Source organism: Scyliorhinus torazame, chromosome 4, assembly GCF_047496885.1.
Source record: "Scyliorhinus torazame isolate Kashiwa2021f chromosome 4, sScyTor2.1, whole genome shotgun sequence".
NCBI classification, from domain to species: domain Eukaryota; kingdom Metazoa; phylum Chordata; class Chondrichthyes; order Carcharhiniformes; family Scyliorhinidae; genus Scyliorhinus; species Scyliorhinus torazame.
The window spans coordinates 9,220,415-9,227,919 of NC_092710.1; the positions used below are offsets into that span (position 1 = coordinate 9,220,415).

At 49.4% G+C, this 7,505-nt stretch overlaps 1 protein-coding gene across 1 annotated transcript in view; it reads right to left on the reverse strand.

Annotated features, from left to right (window-relative positions):
• Positions 1-6,165, reverse strand: part of LOC140411551 (NACHT, LRR and PYD domains-containing protein 3-like) — a 109,760-nt gene extending 103,595 nt beyond the window's left edge. Inside the window, exons 1-2 of the transcript XR_011940861.1 lie at positions 6,032-6,165; positions 599-762 (exon numbers count right to left, since the gene is read on the reverse strand). The gene's annotated coding sequence lies outside the window, so the exon portion shown is untranslated. The remainder of the gene's footprint in view (positions 1-598; positions 763-6,031) is intronic.
• Positions 6,166-7,505: the final 1,340 nt, after the last annotated feature.

The window sequence follows — 7,505 nt, forward strand, 5'->3', positions numbered from 1 at the left end:
ACCCCATGACCTCACTAACCTGACCCCATGACTTCACTAACCTGACCCCTGTGACCTCGTTAACCTGACCTGTGACCTCGCAAAACTGACCCCATGACCTCACTACCCTGAGCCATGGCCTCGCTAACCCAACCTGTGGCCTCCCTGGAATCGAACCCGAGACCCTGGAGCTGTGAAGGGGGCAGTGCTAACCACTCTCGGCGTGGCTGCACGATTTGGTGGAGTCTTTGCACCTCGCGAAGGTCACATACGCCGTGAGGGGGCTGATTGAAGGGTTTTGCCAGAGGTGACGGGCTTTTATAGATTGTATTCCAGAGAATCGTTCATTGTTAGCTGTTAGAGGGCGCGAAGGGGACAAGGGCGGGGGAGGGGGGGTCGTAGCGGGTTCTGTTCCCTTGTTGCCGACTTGTTTGGGGGCTGTGTTCGGTTGATGGTTTTTTGGTTTATATATTTTGTAATTTTCTGTAAAAATGTTAAAACGTGAACATCTTGTCAACACCTCCATGTCTCCCCAGCTCCTCGATCTCCCACACCATGCTCACAGCCAGCACAACCTCGCCACAGGGCTGTCCACGGTGCCGGGGAGTCACCCGCCTACCTCATATTCCTCTTTCAAGATGGTCCTCCCAGCGAGGGCGGAGCCGAGATCCTCGACAAACTGCTCAATGGCTCTCTGCAGCCTGGCCTTGTAGTGACGGGTCAGCCGGTACAGCTGGACGTCACTGAAGCTCAACAGCGTTTGTCGTATCAAAGCGGAGAAATCTGGAAAGGCAAGACAGCCACCATCAATCCCCAACCGGCAACTCGTTCAGGGGAGGAAACACGGCAAAGAAAGAGGGGGAGAGGCAGAGGGAGAGAGGGAGAGAAAGAGACCGAGGGAGAGAGAAAGAGATAGAGAGACAGAGTCAGAGAGAGAGACAGAGAGAGGGAGAGAGACAGAAAGACAGAGATAGAGAGAGAGAGACAGAGAGGGGGATACAGACAGAGAAAGAGACAGATTGGGAGAGAGAGAAACCGAGAGAGAGGGCGAGAGAGAGACAGAGAGAGACAGTGAGGGAGAGAGAGAGACAGAGAGAGACAGTGAGGGAGAGAGAGAGACAGAGAGAGAGGTTTGGGTACCCATGGAGCTGAAGGCATGGCCGCTAATGGTGGAGTGATGGGAATCGGGTCAACAGGCCGGGATTGAAGGTGCGCAGAGATCTCGGAGGGTTGGAGAAGGCTGTTGTGAACTATGGCCCCGCTGATTATGAAGGCACACACATAACTTGAAAATGTGATTGCAATAAGTAATTATTCCTGACACGCAGGATGGTAACCATGCAATTCTATGTAAAAACAATTCTGTCTACGTTCCTGTGAAGCTAAGGAGGGATATGACTGTCCCGTTCTCCGTCCTACACCAAATACCCCTGCACATCCCTGGACACTGAGGGACAATTTAACACAGCCAATCCACCTAACCTGCCCATCCCTGGACACTAAGAGACAATTTAACACAGCCAATCCACCTAACCTGCACATCTTTGGACACTAAGGGACAATTTAACACGGCCAATCCACCTAACCTGCACATCCCTGGACACTAAGAGACAATTTAACACAGCCAATCCACCTAACCTGTACATCTTTGGACATTAAGGGACAATTTAACGCGGCCAATCCACCGAACCTGTACATCTTTGGACACTAAGGGACAATTTAACACGGCCAATCCACCTAACCTGCACATCTTTGGACACTAAGGGACAATTTAACACGGCCAATCCACCTAACCTGTACATCTTTGGACACTAAGGGACAATTTAACACGGCCAATCCACCTAACCTGTACATCTTTGGACACTAAGGGACAATTTAACACGGCCAATCCACCTAACCTGTACATCTTTGGACACTAAGAGACAATTTAACACGGCCAATCCACCTAACCTGCACATCTTTGGACACTAAGGGACAATTTAACACGGCCAATCCACCTAACCTGTACATCTTTGGACACTAAGGGACAATTTAACACGGCCAATCCACCTAACCTGTACATCTTTGGACACTAAGGGACAATTTAACACGGCCAATCCACCTAACCTGTACATCTTTGGACACTAAGGGACAATTTAACACGGCCAATCCACCTAACCTGTACATCTTTGGACACTAAGGGACAATTTAACGCGGCCAATCCACCTAACCTGCACATCTTTGGACACTAAGGGACAATTTAACACGGCCAATCCACCTAACCTGCACATCCCTGGACATTAAGGGACAATTTAACACAGCCAATCCACCTAACCTGCACATCTTTGGACACTAAGGGACAATTTAACACGGCCAATCCACCTAACCTGCACATCCCTGGACACTAAGAGACAATTTAACACGGCCAATCCACCTAACCTGCACATCTTTGGACACTAAGGGACAATTTATCATGGCCAATCCACCTAACCTGCACATCCCTGGACATTAAGGGACAATTTAACACGGCCAATCCACCTAACCTGTACATCTTTGGACACTAAGGGATAATTTAACATGGCCAATCCACTTAACCTGCACATCCCTGGACACTAAGGGACAATTGAACACGGCCAATCCACCCAACCTGTACATCTTTGGACACTAAGGGACAATTTAGCACGGCCAATCCACCTAACCTGCACATCTTTGGACACTAAGGGACAATTTAACACGGCCAATCCACCTAACCTGCACATATTTGGACACTAAGGGGCAATTTATCGCGGCCAATCCACCTAACCTGCACATCTTTGGACACTAAGGGACAATTTAACGCGGCCAATCCACCTAACCTGCACATCTTTGGACACTAAGGGGCAATTTAACACGGCCAATCCACCTAACCTGCACATCCCTGGACATTAAGGGACAATTTAACACGGCCAATCCACCTAACCTGTACATCTTTGGACACTAAGGGACAATTTAACACGGCCAATCCACCTAACCTGCACATCTTTGGACACTAAGGGACAATTTAACACGGCCAATCCACCTAACCTGCACATCCCTGGACACTAAGGGACAATTTAACACGGCCAATCCACCTAACCTGCACATCCCTGGACACTAAGGGACAATTTAACACGGCCAATCCACCTAACCTGCACATCTTTGGACACTAAAGGACAATTTATCATGGCCAATCCACCTAACCTGCACATCCCTGGACATTAAGGGACAATTTAACACGGCCAATCCACCTAACCTGTACATCTTTGGACACTAAGGGACAATTTAACACGGCCAATCCACTTAACCTGCACATCCCTGGACACTAAGGGACAATTGAACACGGCCAATCCACCTAACCTGTACATCTTTGGACACTAAGGGACAATTTAGCACGGCCAATCCACCTAACCTGCACATCTTTGGACACTAAGGGACAATTTAACACGGCCAATCCACCTAACCTGCACATCTTTGGACACTAAGGGGCAATTTATCGCGGCCAATCCACCTAACCTGCACATCTTTGGACACTAAGGGACAATTTAACACGGCCAATCCACCTAACCTGTACATCTTTGGACACTAAGGGGCAATTTATCGCGGCCAATCCACCTAACCTGCACATCTTTGGACACTAAGGGGCAATTTAACACGGCCAATCCACGTCACCTGCACATCTTTGGACACTAAGGGGCAATTTATCGCGGCCAATCCACCTAACCTGCACATCTTTGGACACTAAGGGACAATTTAACACGGCCAATCCACCTAACCTGTACATCTTTGGACACTAAGGGGCAATTTATCGCGGCCAATCCACCTAACCTGCACATCTTTGGATTGTGGGAGGAAACCGGAGCACCCGGAGGAAACCCACGCAGACAGGGGGAGAACGTGCAGTCTCCACAGTCACCCAAGGCTGGAATCGAACCTGGGTCCCTGGCGCTGTGAGGCAGCAGTGCTAACCACCGTGCCTCTGATCTGGAAATTTTGAAAAAAAACCTCTACGTTCAAGGAACAGCGATGTGCTCCCCGCTCAGGATGGTGCGCAACTGGGAGGGGGGAGGGGGGAGCGGTTTACAGGTGGTGGGTGCCTCCCATGCGTCCAACGCCCTTGTCCTTAGAGGTGGCAGAGGTCACGGGGTTCGGGTGGGCGCGTTGTAGATGGCGCACGCCCCGCTGGGCGTCGCTGTCCGCCGTTTGAGATGGCGGAGGGGCGAGGAATGCCTGCCCTGCCTGATGTGTTGGGTACTCTGATCTGTGGAGACTGCGTTTACCTTAGCAGTAACGTAGACAGGCTACCAACACTTGTAATAGTACAACACTATTTTGTTAAGCTAGAAACTGTTGAACATACTTTCACTGTGGGTTAACACGATGTTAGATTAAACTAAAGACCTTTGCCTGTCCTAACCAGTCTATGCACTCAGCACATGGTGAGGATCTGTGCTGTAAGCTCTGTCCTTCTGAGAGGCTGCATCCCGAATGAGCGGGAAAACTGATGCCCTCTGTCTTTATAGTGAGTGTGCTCTAACTGGTGATTGGCTGCGGTGTTGTGTGTCTTGATTGGTCTTGCTGTGTGTCCATCAGTGTGTGTGTCTGCACCATGATATACTGGTGTATATTATGACATCCCCCCTTTTATTCAAAAAATGTATGTTTGTGGCAATAAATAATGTGTGGTGAGAATGTTCCTAACTACGTGTGGGGCGCGAAGACATATTTACAGGACATGAGAACTAAGCTATTTACATGGGAAGGTGCCTGGTGCAGAGAAGCAGTATGCAACAAGAGTAACGAGATCAACACTATATGCAAACCAGGGAAAATATCAAACAAAGCAACAAAACAATTCAGAGAGTCCATAAATTCGAAAAGTTCATAAATTTAGTCTCTGAGGTGGGCGACGAATTCTGTCTGACCAAAACAGCATTTGGCCCTGTTGAGGCGGAGGCCATACTCATGTATACGTCTGAATACGCGCTGGAGGCGACTAACATGCTCCTGCGGGGTGGTGGACCAAATGATTATGTCGTCGACATAGACGCGCACACCTTCAATGCCTTCCATCATTTGTTCCATAATCCTATGGAACACTCCTGATGCAGTGATGATGCCGAACGGCATCCTGTTGTAACAATATCTTCCAAAGGGGGTATTAAATGTGCAGAGTTTCCTGCTGGATTTGCCAGAATCCTTTTGAGGCGTTGAGCTGCGCCCTGAAGTCGGTGTCCTGAAAGGCAGACACGTCAGCAGGAGAGAGAGAGTGAACTCTCTGAACTAGGTTCAACAGCTTGCATGCCTGCGCGCTGAGCTGGGAGGCTTTCGAGGAGCCCACAATGAATTTTGATTTATCTTCACCATCAGCAAAGGTGAGAGAATTGAAAATGTGGATGGCATGTTCCTCGGCCGTGGATAGGAAGAGAGCGATCTTCCTGGTGCCTGAGGCAGCTTCCCGGTCTGTGGCTTCCAGGTAGAGCTGGAAGCGTTGTTTGAATATCTTCCAGTTGGCCCCCAGGTTACCGGTGATGCGGAGCGGCGGCGGCGGGCGGACGCTGTCCATTTTGCAGGATGGCTGTATGCTGGTGGAAGGCAGGTCACTTGCAGGTAGGTCTAAGAAGTTCTAACGTCCCTCAACTCCAGGTATCATGATGTGTTGGGTGCTCTGGATCTGTGGAGGCTGCGTTTACCTTAGCAGTAACATAGACAGGCTACCAACACTTGTAATAGTACAACACTATTTTATTAAACTAGAAACTGTTGAACATACTTTCACTGTGGGTTAACACGATGTTAGATTAAACTAAAGACCTTTGCCTGTCCTAACCAGTCTATGCACTCAGCACATGGTGAGGATCTGTGCTGTAAGCTCTGTCCTTCTGAGAGGCTGCATCCCGAATGAGCGGGAAAACTGATGCCCTCTGTCTTTATAGTGAGTGTGCTCTAACCGGTGATTGGCTGCGGTGTTGCGTGTGTTCATTGGTCCCACTGTGTGTCCATCAGTGTGTGTCTGCACCATGATATACTGGTGTATATTCTGACACTGCCCACCTACCTGGTTTCCGCGTTTGACTGGCCTCCTCCTGTCCCGCGCCACGCCTCCTGGTTGGTCGACCCTCGCCCTTGTGCCCCGGGGGCGCTCGGCCCCTGCTGTGCGAACTCCTTTTGCTCGGTACGCTGCCCATCTCCACTCACCTGTGAAAAACGCCAACATTAATTGGGCCTTAAACAGACGATGCATCAGACGGGACTGATGTCCGCACTGCACATTTATGCGTTGTATACAATTTCTGTATCTCATATGGTCTGTATATATTGAAAGAAATCTATATACATTTTACACACATTGTACACTTTACACGCGGGACCTATTGATCATTAATCAGTCCTAAACATTATAAGAACATAAGAACTAGGAGCAGGAGTCGGCCATCTGGCCCCTCGAGCCCGCTCCGCCATTCAATGAGATCATGGCTGATCTTTTGTGGACTCAGCTCCACTTTCCGGCCCGAACACCATAACCCTTAATCCCTTTATTCTTCAAAAAACTATCTATCTTTATCTTAAAAACATTTAATGAAGGAGCCTCTACTGCTTCACTGGGCAAGGAATTCCATAGATTCACAACCCTTTGGGTGAAGAAGTTCCTCCTAAACTCAGTCCTAAATCTACTTCCCCTTATTTTGAGGCTATGCCCCCTAGTTCTGCTTTCACCCGCCAGTGGAAACAACCTGCCCGCATCTATCCTATCTATTCCCTTCATAATCTTATATGTTTGTATAAGATCCCCCCCGCATCCTTCTAAATTCCAACGAGTACAGTCCCAGTCTACTCAACCTCTCCTCGTAATCCAACCCCTTCAGCTCTGGGATTAACCTAGTGAATCTCCTCTGCACACCCTCCAGTGCCAGTATGTCCTTTCTCAGGTAAGGAGACCAAAACGGAACACAATACTCCAGGTGTGGCCTCACTAACACCTTATACAATTGCAGCAGAACCTCCCTAGTCTTAAACTCCATCCCTCTAGCAATGAAGGACAAAGCTCCATTCGCCTTCTTAATGACCTGCTGCACCTGTAAACCAACTTTTTGCGACTCATGCACTAGCACACCCAGGTCTCTCTGCACAGCGCCATGTTTTAATATTTTATCATTTAAATAATTATGGGTTGGTTTCTCTGGGCCCCCAGCTGTGTGTTTGTCGCCGGGCAGCCCACGAGCGTGAAGGCGCTCCCGGCGGGAAAAGGGAATTCCTCCGACCGGGAAAATCCAGCCACTATATCATCTCCCTGCACTTTGTATACATCGTATTGTCTGAACGTATTCAGTGAGCCGCCGCCTCCATACCGATCCGGGACAACGGCCAACGTTCCGTACCCCTCCCCTTCCCGACCGCTCGCTGGGCCACCCGATTGGCTCTCCCGAGATTCATCGACTCGGACACCCAGATTCCTCTGTAGCTCTAAGTTCTGTCATCTCTCTCGCTGGGGTGGGGGCAGGGAGGGGGAGAGGGTTCTCTCATGCGAGTCG